The sequence below is a fragment of the Gopherus evgoodei genome, chromosome 11 (assembly GCF_007399415.2).
Source record: "Gopherus evgoodei ecotype Sinaloan lineage chromosome 11, rGopEvg1_v1.p, whole genome shotgun sequence".
Taxonomy (NCBI): Eukaryota; Metazoa; Chordata; order Testudines; family Testudinidae; genus Gopherus; species Gopherus evgoodei.
This window is the reverse complement of record NC_044332.1, coordinates 56962137-56988875: the sequence shown is the minus strand read 5'-3', so window position 1 is coordinate 56988875 and position 26739 is coordinate 56962137.

The following is a 26739-nucleotide window of genomic DNA, read 5'->3' as shown; positions in this document are numbered from 1 at the left end:
TATCAATTTTATTTATCATATCTGTGATAATCAGTTCTTTGATGTTGTTGCAGACAGGTATTGGAAACATCCTTTCAGTTGTACCTCCTCTTTAACAAAGTGTTTTGTTTTGGGAATTATGTAGGTTGAGAGTTAAAGGTTATGCCATAGGTCATTCAAAAAGTAATCTTCCCTAGATTTGTAAATCAGGCCTTGATTTTAACATATATTTTAATATCACCATAATATACATTTTCTTAATATAGCCGGGTCCTGCAGTTTTCATATATAATTGTCTCAGTGTTGGCTCCTCCACTGGTGCAAATACTTGTGGTGGTCGTCTTGGCAATAAACAGTACTTAAATCTCTGGAAGCTGGAGAACTGATCTGCAACAGCAAAGGAGAAAGTCTAGCAGATTAAATAGTTTGACAGCTGGGATACAGGAAGAGGACTCCTGGCAACTGAAAGAGAATTATTGGCACTGGAAATGGAGAGGGCCTAGCAATGTGGAAGGAGAGGACAGTGCAAAAAAGATGGAAAGGCCAAGTACACAAGAAGACAGAGAGAGGTCAAGAGGAAGATTGGCAGGAGAGCAAGAAAGTTTGTCTCCAGAGAAACAGAAAGGGATAAGCTCTTAAAATAGAAAGTCCAAAGAGTATCATCAAAGGATTCAGCTGTGGGAAACCTGTCCAGCTAAAGAGGCAGCAAGTCTGAGATGTTTGTTTATTTTTAATTTTTTGAAATGCTGCAAGATGTAAGCCAGACAATTTTATTGGAATAGTATGTTTGGTTGCAGACTGAGAAATTTTCCTTTTAAATTATCTTCATAAAAGTTCTAATATGGTCAGTTAAGCATATACAGCGTCCTTCAAAAAGTCCCAAATTAGAACCCCTAAGTATCTTGGGGTTCTTGAAGGCCTAGGTCATTTCTTTTTAATAGTTACTGAAAATAACCAAATTTGGCCTGCTGTTACTCCCATTGAAGTTATTGACCTGAATGGGAACAGGTTGGGTCTTTTATTAGGTAACAGTGATACTTCAAATTAAGAAATCATCAATCTACTTTTTTTTTTTAACCCTAGCGCAGACTCTCGATAGCTTGTGGGCTAGATTTTCAAGCTCATGCATGTATAGATGCTTGCATAACATCTAATTTATGGGTATAAATCCTTACTGTTTGCGTATGAGTTGGGTATTTATGCACATACACTGCCATTTTAACCTGGAAAAATACAGTGCATTACTTTCTTTGTTCTGAGTGTATGCCGTAAGATCTACAATGTGGCCACGTCACTGTTGTGGGAGAAACTTAAGCATCTGAAATCTCATGACTTTTGATAGTTTGATTGCTCAGCCCTAATGTTGCATTAACAATTGCGTTTACATTTCATTTATAAGAATCTTATGGTGCATTAGTTCAGAATCAAAACATGGTGGGCTAGATTTTCAAAGTTAGATGTACAGAACTGCTCTCTTTTTAAAAGCACATGCTTAACTTTGGCATGTGTATCCATCATTTATTAGCACAAGCTTCTAGGAACCAAGAGTCAGTTCCCGCAGAGTGAGAGTGTCCTCGTGCTAGAGTCTGGAAGGGCAGTGGGCCCCCGCTAGGCATTTCTCTGCCCCCTGCTACTGCCTCTCTTTGCTGCTGCATGTCTTATTATATTTAGTCTGGTCTTTACTGGAATAGTGCCATTATGTCAATAAAAACTATAGAAAAGTAGAGCTACACATTTTTTTGCAGGTTATTGCTCTCTGGAATCTAAGAGAACTTCAATTTATGACTGACAGGAATGTGAGAAAGACCAATGATGTGATAAAACTAAGGCTGGGATTTTCAAAGCCTTCTAGGGGAGCTAGGCCCCATTGAAATCCCAGCCTAAAATAATCCTGAACATTTTAAAACTGTCCAACAAAGATAATGTAATAGTTTCTTTCTTTCTTTTTAATCCAACCCACTTCCCTGATATGTAGTTATCCTTGGAACAACACAGAATATTATTACACAGTTAGGATACTGTACTTTATCATTGTTCATGACAGTAGTATAGTACTTCAAACACAAGAGACTCATGTGCATTAAAAAAGATGGGACATCTTTTGAAACATCGAAGATGCAAATACAAACCCCAGGATATCAAATTCAGTATGAAAATGAAGTGTACATTGCTCTTGTCTCAGACCTGCTTTATTGTGAGGGGACTTGGATATACTATAGTCATCAATGTATTAAAGTATAATTTTAAACTCAGACACTTGCTATCCATCATGCATAAAGAAATGAGAGGACTGTATCTCCAACACTGAGGAACATTAGAGGGAAATAAATTCTGTTAGTGAGACATTGAGACAAACACATTTGTGCTGCTTAGACAGTTGTATATATTGACACTATCTATTTTCCTCAAAGTAAGTTCAGTGTAGTGAACTGATATTTAGGCAAGCAAATCCATGGAGAACAGAGCAAAAATAAACACAATGCTTTAAATATGTAACGTGTTAAGAATATTATTTCATTTTTACTGATGGAAGTATTTACACAACACCCCTTTTTGTGTTTTGTTAGAAAACTTGGCTTTCAAGAAAAACTTTGGAAGATAGAGCCAATGCATTTCAAGTAATACTGTTGCCTATTCGTTATAGTGTGTCTCTCTCAATCTATACAGTGTTGTTGTAGCCACGTCACTTCCAAGATGTTAGAGAGACAAGGTAGGTGAGGTAATATCTTTTATTGGATCAACTACTGTTGGTGAGAGCTCTTCTGGTTTGAAGAAGTTGATCCAATAAAAGATATTTACCTCAGCTATTTTGTCTATCTATCAACTAATCAGTTATACTTACATGGCTCCCATAGCATCTGAGTGTCTCACCAAATTTATTTGTCCTCATAATACACCTGTGAGGTAGGGAAGTACTATTATCTCCATTTTGCAGATGGACAGCTAAGGCGAAGAGACTAAATGGCTTGGCAAAGTAGGGAATTGGACCTAGATCTCTCTCTAATCATTGGACCAAGGTTCCTTCCTGTTCCTTTGCAATGAATCGTGGTTCCTAGAGGAGATTAGTGGCAAAGTACTAACGATTATAACAGTGCCACGCCTAAGCAAAACTAAGCCAATAATATTGCTGTTTAATACTGATCTTCCTAACACCAACAGCTCCTTACCTATTCTTTTAACAACAAAAAAGCAAGCAAATATTATCTTAAAATAATTAAAGAAACTAAAATCTCTTTAAAATGTGTCGGCTGGCACATAACAGAGCTAAGGCATTGAGCCTGGTTATGTCAGGAACATAATTTTAACACAACAAGACAAATGTAACCAAGCATGACACATTGGCGTGCTGACATGTGAGCCTGCGAATTTAAAACAAAGGCAATTTGCTGGAAATCATGTTGTTTTTTCCCCCAAACATTTTTTATTTTATGAAGTTTTATGAGTGAAAACCTTCTTAGACTGTCTACAACTTTCCCAAGAGTGTTTTTTAGTTACACAGGACACACATGCATGTGACATCATATGAAGATCATTTAGCTGTCAATTTTTTTTAAAAAAAATCAGTTTTAAATCATTAAACACCTTGCTTATTGTAAATACAACACAAGTCTCAACTATTGTTAAAAAAAACAAGTAGAGTAATGGCCAATTAAGACTGCTAATCTGTAGTATTTTGATCATTAGTGTGGAATATTTTGTTTTCATTTTAATAAGGCAGTGATTTATAGAGAAACTTACTAAGAAGCAAGATATGGTCTGCACATGATCTCTGACATACTTAAGGGATGTGATGTTGCAGGCTTAGTCCTGCAGGCGGCTGAGCTGACATCAAGAAGTTCTAAGAGGCAAAATGCTCGTTTGTCACCAGACTGTAAGCAGGTGTGCAATGTGTGATGGGGGGAGGAAAGGGCAAAAGGAGCCTATTTGTGGGCAAAGTGGCAGAGTAGGTAAAGCACAGGATTGGGGACTGTATATTTGGGTTTTATTTCTCTCTCTGCCCTGGCCTTCTTGGTGACCTTTGGCAAGTCACTTCACCTCTTTGTGCCTCAATTCTCACATCTGTAAAATGGGGATGATGATACTGGCCTTCGTTGTGAAGTACTTTGAAATCTACTTTTGAAAAGCACTATATAAGAGCAAATTCCACATAGCAGCCAGGTAAAATCACAGGGATTATTACAGGGATGGGCAAACTATGGCCTGGGAGCTGCATCCAGCCCTTTAGATGTTTTAATCTGGCCCTCGAGCTCCTGCTGGGGGGCAGGGTCTGTGGCTTGCCCTGCTCTGGTGCTCCAACCAGGGAGTGGGGTCGGGGGCTTGCCCAGCTCTGCATGTGCTGTGGCTCCACACTGCTCCTGGAAGCAGCAGCCTGTCCCCTCTCTGGCTCCTACACATAGGGGCAGTCAGGCAGCTCCACATGCTGCCCCCACCCCAAGCACTGCCTCCACAGCTCCCATTGGCCAGGAACTGCAGCCAATGAGAGCTGCCTGGCTGCACCTCCGCGTAGGAGCCAGAGGGGGGATATGCTGCTGCTTCCAGGAGCTGCTTGAGGTAAGCACCGACCGTAGCCTGACCCCCTCCCATGCCCCAACCCCTTGCCCCAGCCCTGATCCACCTCCTGGCCTTTAAGCCCCTCGGTCCCAGCCCGGAGCACCTTCCTGCACCCCCAACCCTCATCCCCAGCCCCACCCTAGAGCCCTCACCCCCTCCTACACCCTAATCTCAAATTTTGTGAGCATTCATGGCCACAAATTTTGTGAGCATTTCCATACCCAGATGTGGCCCTCAGGCCAAAAAGTTTACCCGCCCCTGAATCATTATGTCCCTATTGTTCTCAGTGTCTGGCTCCACATCCTTTCAGTCAGTATAAAGGAGTACATTTCATCCACAAAAGGGTGCATCCACAGCCAGTATGCAGCCTGTTTGTGGTCAGGAGACATTCTTTCTCCAGGTAATTGCCTTGTGGGGAGGTGGTTTTGCACTGCTTCAATTCAGGGAAGTGATTGAGGGTAAGTCTTCACTGCAAGCGGTGGTGTGTTTGTAGGATGTGTAGGTATAACCAAACTTTAATCTAGCTATCTCTGATACCAATGGCAGTGAAACCATGGCAGGGCATGCTTCAGTGAAGGCTGGATATTTGAGTAGTCTGTGTTAAAGGCCATGCTGCTATAGCTTCGCTGCTATTGGTACCCCATGGTGTATATTGGACTCCAGCTTCTTAAAATTTGCCAGCCTACAGCTTTCCTTACCTTACTGGATCAGGAGTACCCAACCACCATGTGTTGTAGTAGAACAAGAACCTGCCGCCTTTTTTGGCCAGCTCTAATCTGTAGCCCTATTTGTAGGTGCCTACTGCAGTCCTACAACCCTCATCTACACACCACAGAGCCTAGGCCTTGGCTACACTCAAACTTTACAGTGCTGTAACTGGAGTGTGAAAAAACACCCCCCTGAGCGCTGCAAGATACAGTGCTGTAAAGCGTCAGTGTAATCAGGGCAGCAGCGCTGGGAGCATGGCTCCCAGCACTGCACACTACACCCGTAAGGGATGTGGTTTACATGCAGCGCTGGGAGAGCTCTCTCCCAGCGCTGCCGCTCTGACTACACTCACACTTCAAAGCGTAACCATACCCTAAGATGTAAAAGTAGCATCCTTTACCACTACTCCATCATTATAAATGTGTTGGTGGTATTTGAAAATAGCTTTTTTGTGAACTGCAATATTAAGTTCAAATGCACAAATTGAAATAATGTTAATTGCTGAAACTAGAACCTGTCGGAGAACTAAAATTTTCACCATGAGAAATTTCAAATTAAATATTTTCCTTCAAAAAATGTTGGTTGAAAATTTTTTGATTTTTCGGTGGGAAGTTTTGCACCTATTTGAAACAGCTTTTTGTTTTAAATTGACATTTCCGTTAGAATTTCACTATCATTTTGTTCAGCTTGTTTAACTGAAACTAAATGATGTTCTAAGTCAAAGCTAAAAAAAAATAATTTATTTTCAAATTGGAGATCAACTCACATTGTTCCAACTTTTCCCATGGGAAAATCTAAATTTTAATTGGCATTGACATTTACCAATGAAACCAGATATGATTAGTGAGAAAAATCTCAGCAGGAAAAGTTTCAACCAGATCCAGTTGTTATGGAAATGAAAAAAATCCAGGAAATCAAAAATACAACTGATGCTCTATCCATAATGACAAAGTTATAACCTTTTGAGCCAACATGGGGACATGAGACTTAAAGATAAGTGCCAAATTCTGAATTAGACACAGTTGTACAACCCACAGCAAAACTTGACCTTGCCAAGGATGTAGCTTCATGGAAGTTAATGGGAAGAATAGTACATTTAAAAAGTATAATATCTGATTCTACCCTTTGGTTGGTAATGTCCAGCAGTAGTTATGATGTCTGCCATCATCGCTGACACACTGGGTTGGAACTGGGTACTTCCAGAGCTATAAGCATAGAATCGTGGGACTGGAAAGGAACCTGAGAGGTCATCTAGCTCAGTCCCCTGCATGCAAGGCAGGACTAAGTGTTATCTAGACCATCCCTGACAGGTATTTTATCTAATCTGCTCTTAAAAATCTCCAGTGATGAAGATTCCACAACCTTCCTGGGCAATTTATTCCCGTACTTAACCACCCTGACAGTTAGGAAGTTTTTCATAATGTCCACCCTAAACTGCCTTTGTTGCAGTTGAAGCCCATTGGTTCTTGTCCTAGCCTCAGAGGTTAACAAAAAAATGTTTTCTCTCTCCTCCTTGTAACAACCTTTTATGTACTTAAGAACTGTTATCCTGTCCCCCTCAGTCTTTTTGTCTTCAGGCTAAACAAACCCAGTTTTTTCAATCTTCCTTCATAGGTGATGTTTTCTAGACTTTAAATCATTTAATTGCTCTCCTCTGGACTTTCTCCAATTTGTCCACCTTTTCCTGAAATGTGGTTCTCAGAACTGGACACAATACTCCAGTTGAGGCCTAATCAGCATAGAGTAGAATGGAAGAATCACTTCTTGTATCTTGCTTACAATACTCCTGCTAATACATGCCAGAATGATGTTTGCTTTTTTTGCAACAGTGTTTTGCTGTTGACTCATATTTATCTTGTGATCCACTATGACCCCCAAATCCCTTTCTGCAATACTCCTTTCTAGACAGTCATTTCTCATTTTGCATATGTGCAAATGATTGTTCCTTCCTAAATGGTGTACTTTGCGTCCTTTATTCATCCTATTTACTTCAGACATTTCTCTAATTTGTCCAGATCATTTTGAATTTTAATTTTATTCTCCAAAGCACTTGCAAAACCTACCAGCTTGATATTGTATGCAAACTTTATGTGTACTCTATGCCATTGTCTAAATCATTGATGAATATATTGAATAGAATCAGACCCAAAGTGATTCCTGTGGGAACCAACTTGAGATGCCCTTCCAGCTGGACTGTGAACCACTGATGACTATTCTCTGGGAATGGTTTTCCAACCTGTTATACACCAATCTTATAGTAGCTCCATCTAGGTTGTATTTCCCTGGTCATATGAAACCGTATCAAAAGCCTTACTAAAGTCAATATATACCACATCTACTGCTTCCCTGCTATCCACAAAGATTGTTACTCTGTTAAAGAAAGCTATTAGGTTGGTTTGACATGATTTGTTCTTGACAAATCCATTTTGACTGTTACTTATCACTTTATTATCTTTTAGGTGTTTGCAAATTGATTGCTTAATTATTTGCTCTATTATCTTTCCAGTATTGTAGTTAAGCTGACTGGTCTGTAATTCCCCCTGTTGTCCTTATTCTACTTTTAATTTTATTTTATTGGCACTATATTTGCCCTTTTCCAGTCCTCTGGAATCTCTCCCATCTTCCATGACTTTCAGAAGATAATTGCAAATGGCTTAGATATCTCCTCAGCCAGCTCCTTGAGCATTCTAGGATGCATTTCATCATGGCCTGGTGACTTGAAGACATCTAACTTGTCTAAGACATTTTTAACACGTTTGTTCCCTATTTTAGCCTCTCATCCTACCTCCTTTCCATTGGTATTTACTACGTTAGATGTCCAATTGGTAGTAAACATTTTTTTGGGGAAAAAAAAAGTCATTTAGCACTTTTGTTATTTCCGTGTTCCAACTCCCATCCCCCATTGAGTAATGGGCCTACCTTATCCTTGGTCTTCCTCTTGCTTCTAATGTATTTGTAGAATGCTTTCTTATTACCCTTTATGTCTCTTGCTAGTTTAATCTCGCTGGCCCTTGAAAATCCGGGGGAGGTGGTGTAAATAGAGAACAGCCTCTCCCCTTCTCCACCTTCCAAAATAAAAAAGTTGTCTCCAATACATTCCAAGAGCTTGTATAATCTGTGCCCTGCTGTGTTTTTTCTCAACAGATGTCTGAGTAGTTGAAGACAACTATCATCAGCAAGTCCAGTGCTTTAGATGGTTTCGTTGGTTTTTTTATTAAAAAAAAGCCTCATCCAGCTCTTCTTCCTCGTTAGGTGGTCTGTAGTAGACCCCTACTATGACATCACATTTGTTTTTTATCCCTTTGATCCATCCTTACCCAGAAACTTTCAACAAGTCTGTCTCCTATTTCCATCTCAACCTCATTTTTGATGCATAAGGCAACACCTCCTCACTTTTTTCCCTGCCTGTCTTTCCTGTGCAAGCTGTACCGTTCTATACCAATATTCTAACCATGTGTATTACCCTAAGTCTCTGTGATGCCAATTATATCATAGTTGTGTTAATTAACTAGCATTTCTAGTTCTTTCTATTTATTCCTCATACTTCCTGCATTCGTATACAGATATCTAAGATACTGATTTGATTTCCCCCTATTTTGTCTCTTGTCTCTCCCTTATACATGCTATAATGGTTTAGGCTCCTCTCACATTCTGACCCTTCTCTCAGGTTTCTTTTGTTTTTACTTACTTGTGGGCTTTTGTCTCCTGCCCCCATTGAACCTAGTTTAAAGCCTTCTTCACTAGGTTAGCCAATCTGCATCCAAATGTGCTCTTCCTCTTCCTTGATAAGTGAACTCCATCTCTGATTAGCAGTCCTTCTTCCTGGAACAGTATCCCATGTTCAGGGAAGACAAAGTCCTCTTGGTGACACCATTCTTGCAGCCAGGCACTCATCTCCATCTGTCTTGGTCTGGATCCCTACCCTTGACTGGAAGGATCAAAGAGAACATCACCTTCACCCCTGATCCCAGAGCCCTGTAGTCACTCCTGATCTGGTCAGGGTCATACCTTGCAGTATCATTAGTGAACACATGGATGAGTAGTAGTCAGAGGGCCGGATGATCCTCGACACTTCTCAACATGAGTTACTACTGCCTGTGCTAAAGTTCTATAGGTGAGACTGTAACATAATCATATCCTCAGTGGTTTGGGAACACTGGGTTACATTTATCATCTGATGACTATTTAGCAATTTACATGAAAGGAATAGGTCATCTTGGTTCAATACCTCATAAACCATCTGAATCCTCCTTTTGTGAAGAAACCACTTTTAGAAGTAGAAGTTATACTTTATTTTAACATTTTTAAAAGAAATTATTTATTGAGTACACACAACCAAAAAGTTACATGCAGACACTGCACTGGAGAAGCTAGAGGAAATATTGTTCCTTCCCTCAGGAAGGATTTTAGGTGGTGCCATGGAAACACTGAGATATCCTTAGCTACAGCTGAGCAAATGTACTTCAGCAGAGCCAGATACTTCTTCTGACATTCTGTGGCCATCAAGCTGGCGGGAGTTCAGCAAAAGTAGGTTTGGCCTGGGTTCCAGAAGAGACGCCCAGTGAGTATGTAGCCCTGACATGGGCTTTGTAGATGTGGAGTCTGAGACTCAACCACTCAAACATAGCAGGGGAAGAAATGTCATGGAAGGCATTGCCTCTTACAACATCCTAGAATATGTGGGGATGTGATCTTTTGGTTTAATGGTACCAGGGAGACAGTGAAGGGGCCAAGCAGCCAAAGAGAGAGAAGAACTATATGATATCTCTGAAACAACCTTCCCAGATCCAGTAACAGCCCCAGACATACCAAAAAATCTATTCTTTACAGCCAAGCACTCAGATACTACAGAATATGCTCCGAGGAGAAAGTCTGTGATATGTACATTAACTCTCTTTAAAAACACCTTAACCAAGAAAGGACACCCACCAGAGAAGTAGATCACATCTTGGAATAAGCCACCCAAATACCCTGAGAGAACCTGCTTCAATACATGGGGAAAAATCCCTCGATCACACACCTCTAGTTGTCATCTACCACTCTACAGTGGAACCTATACGGGGTATCATTGAACTGTTACCACCCATTCTCAGTGGGGGTCACATCCTGAAAGGAATCTTTCATGAACCCCCATTGATGACCTTCAAACAACCCCCCAAACTTGCCAAGCTTATTATCAGAAGCAAGCTCCCAACAGACCAGGACCCACCAACTCAAAGTGTCACTAGACCCTGCCAGGACAACAGATGCAAAACCTGCAGACATACTTCTGCTGCTGTGATGATCAGTGGCCCCCACAATGCACCTTTCAAGATCCATGGGTCCAATACATGCTCACCACAACACCTAATGCACTAAATGCCCCAATAACAATAACATGGGTAAAACATGACAATTACGACACTCTCAAAAGAACTTGCACAGAAAAATGATAGAAGACAAAAACACCATATCACCGCTGGTCAAATACTTTTTACAAAATGATCACTCCGTATCTGACTTATCAGTCCTTATTTTCAAGGAAACCTGCACAACACCTGCAACAGACAAGCCTGGGAATTTAAATTCCTAGCTTTGTTAGAGAATAAAAATCATGGACTCAATAAAGTCACTGAATTTATGCCTCACTACAACAATCTATAACCCTCCTTTATCCTATGACTGCTCTCTACTTCATCTTGAATGGTCTCTCATAACTCTGTATGTTAAACACTCTGTTCTGCTTCTTATTTGGCTATGACACTCTGCATACCTTTTGCACACCTGAAGAAGAGCTCTGTGTAAGCTTGAAAGTTTGCCCCTTTCACCTACAGAAGTTGGTCCAATAAAAGATATTGCTTCACCCACATTGCAACTCTGAAAGAAATATTGGGCCAAAGATCTCCCCTACATGTAAATTCCTTCACGTTTTAAAGCCTTGTATTGTGTGATGGAAATACCATGTTATGTGCAAATATCTTTATGCCAGAATGCTTACTAGAAGAAAAGATTATTTGCTAGAATGATCCTGTCACACATGCAGTACTTATTAATGTGGGGTTTTTAAAGCTAGTGTATAGGGTGACCAGATGTCCCAATTATATAGGGACAGTCCCAATATTTAGGGCTTTTTCTCATATAGGCTCCCATCACCCCCCACCCCTTGTCCTGATTTTTCACACTTGCTGTCTGGTCACCCTACTAGTGTATGTTTATTACTTTAATCAGGCGGTGTCTGATAAAAGTGAATGAACACTTTACATGTCAAAGAACATGGTAAAGCTTTTCAGTTCATATTTGAAACCTATGTATGTCATTTTATATGATTTTATTTTAAAATTTTATTTGCTGAATTTTTGTGCTTTTGAAAGTAAAATAACCAGGTATCAACAGGGATAGGTGACATTCCCCATACAGCTCTGCCAACACACCCAAGTCCTAACTTCCCATATTTCTATTCCAATATTAGATCACTGCAATGTGTACAAAGTTTTGCAGTGGTTTTATGATACAGATACACCAAATGTCCACTGACAGAAACCATCAACCTTCATTCTATTTGAAACCTAAGCCATATTTAATTCCAGAAGTGAAAGGCTAATGCAAAGAATGCACGGTCCTCCAGAGTAAATAATTTTCCTTTATATTTTTTCAGCAGTTATAGGAAAATAAACTATTTTGTTATTATTACAAGGCTGTACCAAAATCACCTGTAGGGAGCTCCTGTTTGTCAGTTAAACACTTGGCAGAAAATACATGTATTTATGAGAAGAATGAAAGGCTCATACTGGGCCCCATTTGATTGCGGTTGATGCCTGGACCTAAGTGTGCCTGTGATTGATGTGAGGTGTAATATCCTTTTCTGTGGCTTAACTTCAGCATTAAAATACAATGAATAAAACTAACCTGCATTTTAAAATTAATTATATTATTTCCCCTTAAGCCTTTCATACAGACTCTCCAAGAGTGGGAATAAGGAGGAAAGGTTCTTTAATGGACTGTGGAGTGGGATATTACGAGGGAGCAGGCAAATTCATTTTACAGCTAACCCTAATATTAAGGGTCAAATTTGTAAGGGTATTTAGTCATCTAGTTCCCAGAATGGGAGTTAGAATCCTAAATACCTTTTAAAAATCTGACCCTAAGTCATTTGTAGTCAGCAACCAGTGCAGTTGCACTTTTGCAAACCATAGCTGTAGAAAAAGAGAGCCTCACTTTGCACAGGCTGATCTTACCTCTGTTGAAACCAAGGTAAATTCAACTGTTTCAAATTGTGGTTTACCTTGGCTACTTTTGGTGTTTGAACCACTGCAGTTGCACTAGTCACTGTCCACCAATGGCTGAATCAGGGCCAATTTCAAGTACCGACAAGGCCTTGAACTCCTAGTTCTCTAATGTTTTCAATGTGTCAGGTCAGAGCAGTCTTTCCTAGATGATGGAAAGCTCTAGAGATAAGTGTTCTGAAGAATTTTTTTTTAAAAATAATAAATTTTACAAGAGGAACAATAAACAACACAGTGAGCTGTAGAAAATTCTGTGCTGGTAAATGCAGCTGCTACTTGGTGTTCAACTGGGCCCTAAAGTACAGAAGAACCAAAAGAGGATTTGAAAGTGGAAGGGGAAAAAATCATTAACTGTTGCAATGAACTGTCTATATAAACATTTCAAATATCTGTCCACATTTAGAAATATTCTGAGTTGTACTCTGAGAATATTAAAACTTTTCAAAGGTGGTTTTATTGTCATCTACTATTACAACAGATTTATTTTGCTCTAGGAGGCAAAGGGCTAACATTTTTCTTTGCTTCTAAATATTAACTTGCTTCCCAATCATAGTATCCAGGTTTTGTATTTCTCTTTCCTTTCATGTCTCTCTCTCTCTCTCTCTCCCTCATTTTGTAGCTGCTTGTATGCATTTGGTGAGGCACTGAATCACAAAAAAATTATGTAAGGATAGATGCCTTTTGTGATCTATAGTGAGCTGCACTAAAACTTTCTGTAAAGTTTTACTTTTGTGTAGTGCTATATATTGACTTTTTATGTGTCTAAGAAATGGAAACATTTTGTCTCATATAAAAAAAAAATATTTTTTTTTTACTGTGCTTCATTCACAGACCACATCAGAGGTATTCTAAGAATAGAATAGATCAAATATATTTTATGGAAATATAATGAGAAAAGGATGTGTTCCCAAAACTCACTCTGAACAAAGGAATGCAACATAGTCAGGAATACTTTAATGCGCCTAACAATTTTCTCATGTGAAAGGCTGAAGGAACAGCCTTGGTTTGAAGAAATCTTCCAATTCTCCCCAGGCACCCTGAACTTGAAATCAGAACTAGGAAAGCTATACATTACAAAAAAGAAAATGTATAGAAAAAGTGACTGAGAGCATTAACCAAAAGAAGACATTTTGAAAAGAAAAGAAACATCAATATGAAACATTTTGTCATGTTTCATTTCACTGATCATATGTTTATTTTATGTGCTCTGGAGTGCTGAAGCTTAGAAGTAACTACATTTCAGGAGCCTCACATTAGACCTGTCAGTCTGTCTGTAGTGAAGACTAAGTAGGGAGAAAATAATCGAAAATAGAATAGTGGCAATAATTTGATTTATGTCCTGCTTTTATCAAATTGAACAGCAACTTTAGAAATAGACATAAGATTAGCAGCTATTAAAGACTGCTTGTGTGACAGATACAGGACTAGAAGATACACCTACAGTGTAAAATTCTTCATCCTTTTTCACAGTAATGCAATATTTTCTCCTTAAATAGTACTGTAATTAAAACTGCCAATGTTGATTAGATCAATGGTGTAGGAAAGATGCATTTATATTAGCTCTAATTAAATCTTTTAGCAAAGTTACAGTCAGGGTTGCCAATTTTGGTTGGATGAATTCCTGGAGTTTTTATCACATGATATAATCTTCCATTAAAGATTAACCTTTAATTCCTGGAGACTCCAGACAATCCTGGAGGCTTGGCAACTTAAGTTACAGTTTCAAATATGATTTAGTCCCCGATCCAATAACACATACTGCAGTTACGATATACAGCTTCCGTATATTCCTAATTAAAAGGCTTAGCTTTATCTGAGGCATGTCTCAGATTTCAAGTTATTTCTATCATTCTACCCAGGTTTCCAGTCCTTTTCTCAAACAAAACTCACATTGACTTTAATGTGTTTTGTCTGAGTAGGGACTTCTGGATCAGGGTCAGTATTTTTCAGAAAACTAGTTTATTTCTTAACTAATAAACAGGCACTACAATTTAGTAAAGTACTTCATCATTAGTTAGGTCCTTAAAATGACTGGGTTAAATCTGCCCTGGGATAATTTACAAGGCTGCCTTAAACACTGGGGTGGGCAAGCTGATGTGGGACAGAGTAAGAGAGGAGCATGGTGTGCACTTGCAATCCATGGAGGTGCAGCCTCACAACTTTCTCCTTTTTTGTGGGATGGGATTTCTCCCCCTCAGACCCTAAAAACACCCATGTAAAGCACAATGAGATTCGTGAGTTTTCTGAATCTCACTTTTAGGGTCAACTTTGGATCCATGCAAGGCAAAAGGAAAACTCCCCTTGAGTTAAGTGAGACCAGGATTCTGCCCTAATGACTGTATTTGTATATAATGGATCAATGCAAACCACATTTGTTATTACAGCCCCAATGTCACAGTAACAAGCAATGATAATTTATGCAATTTAGGAGTCTGAACAGGATTTCAAAGACCTGCCTCCGGGGAATGATATTATTCCTCCCTCTGCACCTTACCCCCAACCCCTGACTTCCCCATCTGTCCTCTCACTTAACAGCAAAACATTCTGTTAGGTGCAAAACAATAACAAAGTGCCCTGACTCTTTTTGGACTTTCTGTGTAGTCCAACCACTTGATTATACCTTTCTTTTCCCCTAAAATCCTGATGGCTTTGTGTGTGTGTATGCCAAGGTAGGTCATTTCTGGGAAACACAGGAAGAGGCACTTTTCTTTCTCCGATGCCCTCTTTCTTATCAAAATAAGTTCCAGTTGCAACAAACAACTTGCACATACAGCAAAGTATATCTGACCCAAAGCATTCATTGAGCTTTCAGTTTTTGTCAACTTCCCCTTAGCCTAGGGTTACTGAAGTACAGAAGGAGCCAGTTTGGTGACATTGCTTAGCAGTTACTGATTAGAGATGTTGCTTCAAGTACAGTACTGTGGGTGTTCTGGCATATCAAGTGACAGAAGGAAGGACTGTCAGTCTACAGGATGGTGGAGGATTTAGCTCTCACCTTCCTGAACAATGCTCTTAATTAAATGCCCTTTTTATGATTAGGCTGATGCCTAAAATCTTTAGTTCTAAGGTTGCTTGCTTCTCACTATCTTCTGTTTCTTTTTGAAACAGCCTGAATATGTGTAGGGCACCACAAAATGAAAAACAAAACAAAATGGAAAAACCTTTTGTGGTAACTGGTATTGGTACTTTAAAAAATGAAATAATATGTAGCTATTTTAAAGTATCATTGTCCCTATTTATGCGGGAGGAAGCTGAGGCACAGAGAGGGAAAGTGACTTACCCAATGTTACACATCAGATCAGAGGCAGGAAGAGAATCCAGGTTTCCTGATTTTTGTGTCCAGTGTTATTCACTTACCTCTGTCGTTTGACCTGATAATTTCATGTCCAGTCCTATCCAAAGATCTACACAGTTTCCACACTGGACCCACTTTGTTATAGAATGAGATAAATTCAGAATCACTCATTTAATTAACTGTGTCATATAATACATCCCCCCCAATTTTTTTTTTTACAAATCTGTTTTAATTAGCATGTAAGAAAAGCATCTGTTAACCTGTTATTGTCATAAGAGAAAGAGGGAAATATTTCATGCTACAATTCGGACAATGTTTAGCTTCCATTCCTCTATCTAACCAAGAGAAATAGAATTAGTTTTATGTCATATACTGTTACTGCTTTTTATCTTACCAAGGATTCCTTCAAGTACTATCAAATTATGATATAGTCTGGAATAGTAGCTAACAGCTAAATGTTGAACATTTAGATTTTGTTTTTGCTCTTGAAAAAAAATCTATCACTTTCCAGGACCCTGATATCTTGGACCAAAATCCACTCTGAACAGGTTGTCATGTCTGTCCCCAAGTTTAAAACAAGCCATCAGAAGATGCCCTTCAGTCGAAGTGTTAAGAGGAATTGGTGAGCTTAACATGTTTCACCCGCTTAATTTAATTTGGAAAAATTCAACCAGAAAATGAAGTTATTAACAGGTTGGTACATCCAGAGATAAGATGATGTCACAGGAAAGCAGTCAAGTGGGTTGCTTGTCAAGATATAAAATATGTATCTGTCAGAATCAAATGATAGATAAGCTTTGGCTGGGTATAGGATGTGGTGAAAGTAGTACAGTATACTCAAAATAAAAACGGAATCCTATAGCTCTGGAGCACATACTTCTAGTAACTATTGAAGTGATCATTAGAAATATAGCAATTTGGAGGGACAAAAACTACAAAAACATAGTGGTGTGTTGGCAGTGGTCAGGAGAAATAATTGCAAATGGTATAGCAGCACTGGACCTCAAACACAGAGGAGAAACCTCCCGGCGGGCTTGAAAGGGGGCTCTGTTAGTTGAATGATCAACAATGGGGATGGATAAATAATTCTTTCCATTGGTAACACAGAGACCTTCAGAAAAGTATCTATCTTGTTGGCTTGATGCAACCACATCAGGGCTACTGTGGTCAATGTGCAAAACTTTTGAGCCTTTATTCATTAGGCAGCTTTGGGTCAAATAAAGAATGCACCAACATGTTTAGTAGGGCAATGCCCACATCATATAAGTCACCATATTTGGCAACAGGGATTTAAAGGTAATACTCAAGTTGGGTCTCCTTGATGCTAATTCAGAATATGGCTTTAGTAATATAAAAGTATACTTTAAAAGGAATAATTAATATGGGTAATCATTTTTTCAGATAGCTTGATTATGGCACAATAAATAATATTGGTATTGCGTTGTCACAGTGATTAAGACCCCACTCCATGCATACATGCATATGAAGTTCTACTGAATGTAAATTTCAGGATTGAGATTTTAGATTATAAAATTTTGGGGGCTGATGCTGCCTCTAATATATGTTTGTTGAGCATCTGCTCCAAAAGGGGTCTAATTGTGACTGGGAATTTTGAGGGCTGCTGGAAAACACATAATGCTGTTTGTGAATTTTAAGACTAGAAGAGACTCTCTTATGACCATCTAGTCTGACTTCCTGTGTAATTCAGGCCATAGAGTTTCATCCAGTCAATCTACATCAGGTCTATAACTTCTGGTTGAACTAGAATATATCTTTTTTTTTAAATCAATCTTGATTTAAAGACTTGAAGTAATGGAGAATCTATGAGATCCCTTGCAAAATTGTTTCTGTGGTTAATTACCTTCACTATCAGAAGTATTTCCACTTTAAATATGTTTAGCTTCAACTTGTATGCATTGGAACTTGTTATGCCTTTCTCTGCTTAACTAAAGAGCTCTCTACTATCAGAAATCTTCCTTCCAATTGTAAACTTGGATCACATCATCACTTAAGCTAAATAGGTTAAATCTCTCTGCAAAGTAGATTTTTTTTTCCAGACATCAAATCATTTTATTGGCTTTTTTTTTAACCCTTTTCAATTTTCCAACAGCTTTTTTAAACTGTGGACTCTAGCTCTGGACATTATATATCAGTAATGGCCTCTGCAATACCATGTATATAGATAATACTGCTTCCCAATTCCTCCATGATACTCTCTTTTAATCCACCTAAGGATCTGAGCCACAGCATCACACTGGCAGCTTATGGTCAGTTGACTATCCACCACAAGATCTGTTCAGAGAAGCTGATTTTCATGATACAGTTCCCGATCCTGTAATTGTGTCCATTATATGTTCCTAGATATATACTTTTTCATTTGGCTCAGTTATAATATATGTTGTTTGAATAAGCCCAGCTAACCAAGTGGTCAAGATCTCTTTGTGTAACTGATCCTTACCATTTTTTATCCCTTCACCAATTTTTGTTTCTGTGAATTGTGTCAGCAGTGATTTCATAGTTAGTTCCAGATCATTAATAGAGACATTGAAAAGCATTGGGCGAGAACAGATCCCTGTGAAACTCCACTAGAAACAGCTTCATCCAGTGCTGGTTTCCTTATTGTAATTACATGTTGAGACCTATTAATTAGTTTTTATTCTGTGTAATGTATTGTAAACTTCTGTCAGGTGTTGTAAATGACAGGAAGGGCTGGGTTCAAATGTGTAGGGGACCCTCTTATCACTAACAAATACTACTGGCTCAAAACCTCACCCAGAATTTCTGGGATCATTGATACCTTCCGTGGTCCCCACTCACAGGCACTAAGTCTGTGTATGAAACAAGGACAACTTTTTTTTTTAGCAGAAAAGAGAACACAGGCTCAATGTTGAGAAACATAGCAATGATATATCTGATAAATAATGCATTCCTCCATGGTAACTTTTTGGCAGTAGCCTGTTAACTCGGTTCCTAATCATCTGATGTGAATTCCCAATAGGCAAGTGTCCCTTTACTGCATCACTTCCCCCTTTCCCATCTGCTAAACACCACTAAGGGGTTGGTGTCAGTGAATAGCATAGCCCCAGAGTCCTCAGGTGCATTCAGGCAAGCCTGCTTCTTAATCCTAATACTTTTGAGGCCTTACCTCCTAACCCTGCCACAGTGACGTCCGCTTTATTCAGAGGCTAAGGAGGAGGGACTTCATTAGAGTTTACTCAGCTCTGTTGCTGCTCTCTGCAAAGAGCCCTCTCTGCACTGTACCCTGTTGAGATGTGCAACAGATGGGGGCAAAGAGCTTCTTGCCTTCCAGAATGTCAGGCCACAGGGTTTATATGTGCTCCATTGATTTGTATAGTGCTAATTGTTTTAATCAGATACATTCTGCTATAGTTAAGGTTGTAATTTAAAACAATCTAGATGTTTTCAGCATCACACTTTTAAAATAAAAATACATAATTCATCCATATTTGCGTAAAGAAATAAGAAAACGAATTGTTAGTTTTCCACTACTGAACATTTTTTAGACTTGTACACCTTAAATTACAAAGAAATTTTTGTTAGAGAGAGAGAAGAAAAGGAAGATATTTTTCCTACTTTGAAAATTATAAAATAATTCAATGACATATTCAGGATGAATAATTGTTTGCTGCACGTGTTTCATATATATGGGTTTATTACACAGATCACATGGCTTAATTAGGTATTCTATATTATGTCCTCCAAAGAAGGTATTTGTTCAATTAGATACATAATAAAGATTTCAAAATATCTATTTAATCATGGTTTTGGTGGATTGGTGTACTGGGTACATAATTACTGCAACTATATCTACATATAATAGTATAGGCCATGATTTCATGCTAGTCTGTATTTTGTGTAGTCCAGCTCCTTCTTATTTACATAAGGTGGGGACAGGATACTTTTACCTTTTATTGTTTTCTTTATTCCCTGTCTAAAAATAAACGTATTACCCCATCCACTCAAGAAATTCCAACCGCAACGTTGAAATGCATCTGATGAATATAACTAACCAAAGCCAGGAAATTCAAAGTTTAGTCTGACATTTTGTTATCGTGTACCATTTAGTCGTCGCCTTTGAGCCGTGAGAGTGAAGGAGAATGGCGTGCCAACCTTAACTTTGAATTTCCTGGACTTTGTTTCTTCTTGTCACAAAAACCTTGATATTATTTAAATGTGGTTTTCTTTTTTCTTTTACTAACCTGATCTTGTTCACTCAGAAACTGAAGCTAGTATAACTAATGATAACTAACTGAGATTTCCTAGTGTCTCTTCATCTTGTTCATTAAACTAAATTCTGAGCTCTACACAATCTTGCAATTGCTCTGAAATTCTAAATCTCCTTGCAACTGTTTTGAGAAATTTGAAATCTAAATGATTCTTTAGTTTAAAACACAATGTTCCCTAGTTAAAAGGCAATATTGTTATATTTGTCTTATGAAATTCATTATGTATAGTATAATTTGTCTCTCCATAAAACCTACTTTCTTTCAATTAAGGCTGAAGCCAGTTACTCAAAGGTCTGGAGGAAATACAATAGCTTCTTTGTTTGTTTGTTTTGTTTCATTGAGACTACAGAAGGAAACTGAAGTGTGTGTCACTGGCAATATAATGCAAGTTTACAGAATTTTTCTTCTGTTTACCGTAAATCAACTGAAGACCAGCAGCCTATGGCGCTGGACCAGAGAAATGAGATTATCAAGTAAAGCAGAAAGATGAACAGAAAATCATGTTTACAAATCTTCATGAACATTTTCCCTGATGTTCAACAAGGACCTGATTCAGCTCCCTTCTAAGTCAATGGAAAGACACCCACTGACTTTCAGTGGGAGTTGGACTGGATCCTTATTGCTTGTATTTAGTAACTCTTCTGAGCAATACAACCTCACCCAGAGTGAGGTGAATTGAGAAACAGTGCAAGTGGGGAGTGTGCATGTGTGTGAGTATACAAGGTACCTGAGGGTATTGTTTTCAGCTTTGATCCAGCTAAAAGAGTTATATTAGCTGCCTTTGCTTATCTGACTGAGTACAGTACTGTGATGTGCTAAATTCTTCAGCTCCCAGGATCAGGCCCATTTTCTGCAGATATAGCTGACTAGTGAGAATTTAATAGTGTTTGAAATTGCATAAAATAAATATATACTTCACGGATACCTAGAGAGCATCAGCCTCTGGACACAGCTCTACTCTTCTGAGCGGTGGTGTCTGAAGCAAAGCCTGAGAGAGAGCTGTAGTCATTTACTGCCTTCTCCTTGTAGTTGAAAACTTAAATGATTCAAGTTTTTACTATGGATAGATAAGCAATCTCTAGTCACATATCAAAGATGATACAAGTACAATCAAATATTATAATTGTGTGTTTATTTTACATAACTAAAGTTCATTATGGTCTCTGAGCTGAAGTGGCCCTTGGTGTTGCAGTTTGGGCATCTCCATTCTTGGAGTGTCTTGTTTTGTTTAAATGAAGGCTAGCCCTCAGCAAAGCTAAGTTTCTTTGATATGAAATTATCCTCCCACTCAGAGAGGTTCAATGGAGTGAAATGCTTTTATCTTCTTTGAATGTGAAAGGTTGAAAGGCCACAGAGCCACAGTTATGTTGTTCTGCTGTGGAAGGTCACGGAGTGGTTGTGCAGAAGGACTCCCTGCAAGGACTCCCTGTTTCACCCTTCATTGCACTGAAGAAGGTGGTTTTGAGGTTGGAATGGGTAAGTGACCTGGGGAGCTCTTATATGAACTATTGTGACATCCAATGCTTAAAACTCCATGATGGAGGGCCCCAACCACCACTACAGACCCTCTTCATGGAGCAGCTGTGCAGCTAGCCTGCATCCTGCCCTCAGGTTTGGGAGGATGATCTTTCTTTCCACACATGGAGGCTGCTCCCTGACAGCCTGTTTACTTAGCATTTGCCCTTGAGTTTTAACTGGCCATCATAAAAAAGAATTAAGTTTTCAAATATAACTGCAACAGGCTTGGATCATTTCTAGGACATTTTTAGTAATTTTCATTATTCATGTATTGATCTTCACTGTCCTGTGGAAGAAACCTGGTTGCAACAGCTCATCATTCACATTTTTAAGTGATCTTAGTGATAGTTCTTCGAAAGACTGAACAGAACAGAATGACAAGTTCTGGCATGCTGGGTTCAACTGTGTAAACTAATATTTACAATTTCCTTATCATATAAAATCTTTCTGAATAATCTGGTCCCTACGACTTAAGTTGTAGGCTTTACTATATAAATAATCTGCTAGTTCTGGTTCACGATAGCATGGTAATGATTATTATTGAGCCTCACAAAACTCATCAGAAGCAAGTACATTTCATTAACCTAATTTACAGGTACAGGAACTGAGACACATGGTGGTGAAGAAACTTTTACAAACTTATTCAGTGAGTCATTGACTGAGCCATGAATACATTCTTTGGAGGAGGCAAATAATGTGAGAATTGGCTCTAGAAGTCTTGATTCCTAACTCTACCCACTAAACTATGCATCTCCTTATAGGAATTCGGAATCAGGAGTAATTTTTGAAAATTTGTGTTTAATGAGGCTGCAAATTACTGTTCTATCAATAGGAGTAATATGCAATAGTAAGCTGTACAAATCTGCATTTTCAAAGCTTTGAGGTACTTTCATTACTAAAGGTTTGACTTGAAGTATGAAATGTGTATGTATTTCAGATATCTACTAAGACTTGCAGCTTCATAGAAAAGCACAAATGTTGTTTGACCAGTGACTCATACACTTTTTGTGATTCATAGGTAGCACCACAGATATGAGGGCTAGAACTGATCTGTTTGGTTATCTAGTATATCTTCCTGCTGGTTCATTCCCTACAATATATTCTCCAGAGCTTTCTCTGGTTTGTTTTAAGTGTATCGAACACTGGTGTGCTAGCCATTTCCTTCGAGAGACTATTCCACAATTTAGCTAGGATAGTCTGCTTAAATTTTCCCTTGTACCAACCAGAATTATTGATCTCCCTTTTTAGAGTTTCCCCTTTCTAATATTTTGTCATCATCTAGGAAGGGATTTTCAAAAGTACTCACCATTGGCCAAACTCTGGAAGTTTTACCATTGACTTTGATGGGAACAGGCTTAAATCAATGCTGATGTTTTAAAGATTCCACCTTTAATATGTTGTTTTGTCATCAATTCCTTCCAAACATCTAATCTTTTTTTGTTGCATTTCTTCAGACTCCCTCCGATGTATCAATTTTTTTGATAGTGAAGGGCCCCAAAGCAAATGAATGTCTCACATACTGTAGGCATTGACTCCTATTTCTGTTTCCCAGCACTGTGATGTGATGCCTATACATAAAACCCAAAACTGCACTGGTATTTTGTTACTGCATCACATGACAAACTCATGACAGAGTTCATATGCCAGCCATTCTGAATTAATTTTGAGAGTAAGATTCTATGACACCCATGTCAAATGCTTTACTAAAATCTAAACCTACCACTTCTCTACATCCACTAATTTTTATAATTCTATCTAAGAAAACAATCCAGTTTATCTGGAAGGATTTTTTTACTTTTTAAGTTTGAGCTGCTTATTGCTATTCATTTTTTATAATTACAGATGAAATTTATAGTAATACAATTTTGAATGTAACGTAATGACGTACAACTCTGAAAAGGCATAACTCTCACACTAAGTCTCAATATTGGATTTACTCATGTAAGTCTTTTGGATGTACAATGAGCTGCATGCTTGTCTTCCTCCTGGCTGATGTCCTACATCCCAGGGGCAACGGTATTTCAATGGTGCTGTGTAGCTGAGAGAGAACTTTTGTGATCCGTTGGAAGGTGGTGCTTTATACACGTCAACTATGGGGAAAAATCTGTGGTCTTTCCTGACACAAAACTGTCCCTTCTGTCATGTGACTCACTGACCCACTTCAGAGCCCCAAGAAGTATAGACCTAAATTTCATAGGAATCTAAAAAGATATGCTACTTTTTCACTGAGGACTGATATATTGTGATACAGCATGGCCAGAGGGCAGCAGGAGAGTGTTAGCAGGGAGCCTTATTCCCTGCAAGGGGAGGAAGGTTTGCTATAGATTAACTAGAGCACCTGAAGCCAATTAGAGCACCAGCAGTCAGTCATGTTGCTCTGCTTCAGTCAGACAGCGTGGGAGTTGGAGCAGGAAGGTTTGGTTGGAGCAGAGAGCAGTTTTGAAGAAAGACCAAAAGGAAAGTTTGGAGGAGTGCTGCGGTGGGCTGAGAAATCCAAAAAACCCAGGTAAGGGGCACGTGGCTTATGTAGAAGAAGGGCAAGAAGCCCCTTCACAAGCTGAAGGGCAGGAGAAGGAAGCAGCCCAGGGGAAGGAACCGCTAGTTCAAGTGGTTCACCACAAACCTCAGGGCCCCTGGGTTGGGACCTGGAGAAGAGGGAAGGCCCAGGTCCCTCCCTCTCCACTCCCCTCCTCAAGGACAATAATGGGGTAATTAAAATACCGATTCAGAGGCAAGCAATGGCGCCCTGAACCTTCCCCAAAGAAGAGAAAGCATGAGACCCAGCATAACAGTACTGGCAATTTGCCACAATATATATAAGCTCCTGGGTAAAATTTTCAAAAATGTCTAAAGGCCAGATTTTTCTAAGCATCTCAGCATCTACAGATGCAGATAGATGTCTAATGTGTGCCTAAATACCTTTTTAAAATATGTACCTAACTGACTTAGGAGTCTGTCTCATTGACTTTCTGTGAGTCCCAGATTTTTAAAGGTATTGCTTTGCTCAGTGTTGCAAAGCCTAAAAGTGGGATTACATACAGGTAGAAACTTTTCTCATGAGCAAGTTATTCTGTAAATGTTCAGTACATGGATTTTTGCACCTTCTCTCTAAAATTGGGCAATGTTGGATAGATGACCATAACTGACAGATCGACAACTGATCTGAAGAAGAGTGGAGTTTGAAGGTTGTCACTTTCTCCAACAGAAGTTGGTCCAATAAAATATATTACCTCATCCTCCATGTCTTTCTAATATCCTGTGATCAACATGGCTACAATAAAACTGCAAATAACTGATCCAATATGGCAGATCCTATGTTTTCCTGTGTTGAAAAGCATTCTGAGAACTGCAGGGTTTTAAAGTTCTGTTCTGTAGGGAGTTGAGATGCTCTGAACTGGGCTGTGGTCAGAGTTGTGGTTGGATTTCTGCTTAAAATTTGTTTTTATTTTTCTCATATACTTGTAATTAAATATTTAAATTTACAATCAAATGTCTGCTTTTGATCCTTATTTTAATCTCTGATTTAATTTGAGGTAAATGTGTAATGTTAGAATGTAAGACAAATGGTAACATGGTGTATATAGCAAGTTGTTCTACTTACCATAGAGGATAAACCATTACTCCTTCATCAGCCAAAATACAGGCTTCCCCAAAGTGATGAAAAACTCTGACTTTGTAAAGTGACATTTTTTGTGTGACTATTATTGTTTGGGAGTAATTCTGACTGGTAATTGGTTAGTTGGTGTGACTGGTTAATTTTTCCTTGAGTGGAGCCTTCCATTGTAATGTAATTCTCACCATTTAAATAGTTATCTAAACAAAACATTGCAGAAGATAGCAACTATGCAGAGAAAAAAAAGTAGATGTTTTGGAACAACTTAGAATAAATTACATGTTATTCTGTGGGAAAATCTTACAGTATGACTGCTATGTTATTCACAACATCAGTGCCAGATCCACTAAGCTATGCTTTCCATGTCTGTGGCCCTTATCACTTAGGAGATGATACTCTTCCACCAGAAGTGCTACCCCTGACATTGCATATTAATTTATAGGTCTTGCATATTTATGCTTAAGTCAGACACGAAGAAGCAAAGAAGGAATTGACAGTATAGGCAAATGCTTTCAGAGAAGGATCCAGGATGTTATAAAAGCTTTAGTGTGGTTATTGTTTTGCAGGGAAATGCATGTACTTGTCATCAAGGTATTCAAGAATATATCAGCATGATTGTACAAGTTGGGTACAAGAACTGTAATCAAGAATTACATCATTTGGTAAGACAGGACCTGGAGGAATACAGCAACAGAAAATGTGCATAATTAAAACAGTGAAGTGAGAGAGGCAATGGAGAGGGACTTTGGTAGTGTTAGAAACCTCACTGCAACATGTAGTCCCCATTGTCCTGGCATCAGGCTTCAGACAATAAGTGTTAATGGAATAGGAAGACCTCAAAATACAGGGAAAGAGCATGGGATTTCCCTTTCATGACCTTGCTAAGTCTAAGATAACCATCTAAGGTAACCATCTGCTGTATCATAAAAGAGCTTCTGTCCCTTTATGGACAGAGACCAAAACAGAAAAAGAAAATGGAAGCAATAAATAGAAGCTTAATTTGAGAATGGTGGTTTGTTTTGAAACTGGTCTAAGGGAATTAAGAAATTAGAGAATGGTCATATCTTTCTGCAAAACTTCCATAAAGGAAGAACTTCATGCAATGAAGGAGCCATTACTTAAAAGTGTGGTATGAGTGATTCAGAATGATGATGAAATGGCTACTTTTAGAGCTTCCCCAGAAGTATAGTTTAGCCTAACTGTACATAGTGGGATGGAGTCACTGATTGGGACTGGAATTTGCACAGCCTTGCATCAACGAAAGCGTATCATCACATACTCATTCTCCACTAAGAGAGAACCATGTTAATTTTCATCTGGTGCTCTAAACTCCTCTCCAGACAATGCTGCCCAACTTTGAGTTTGTACCAACCAGCTGCAGGCCCAGTCTTTTACATCTATAATAGAGAAATTTTGTGAAAAATTTAAACATTGCCTTTGTTACTATGAGCATATATATATATATATACACCTGCCAACTTTCAGGAGGGGTGGTATGTTGTCACTAGTTTCATTTGGACCTTATCCTACTTAGAATACTCGTATTTTATAATATTTTGCCACACT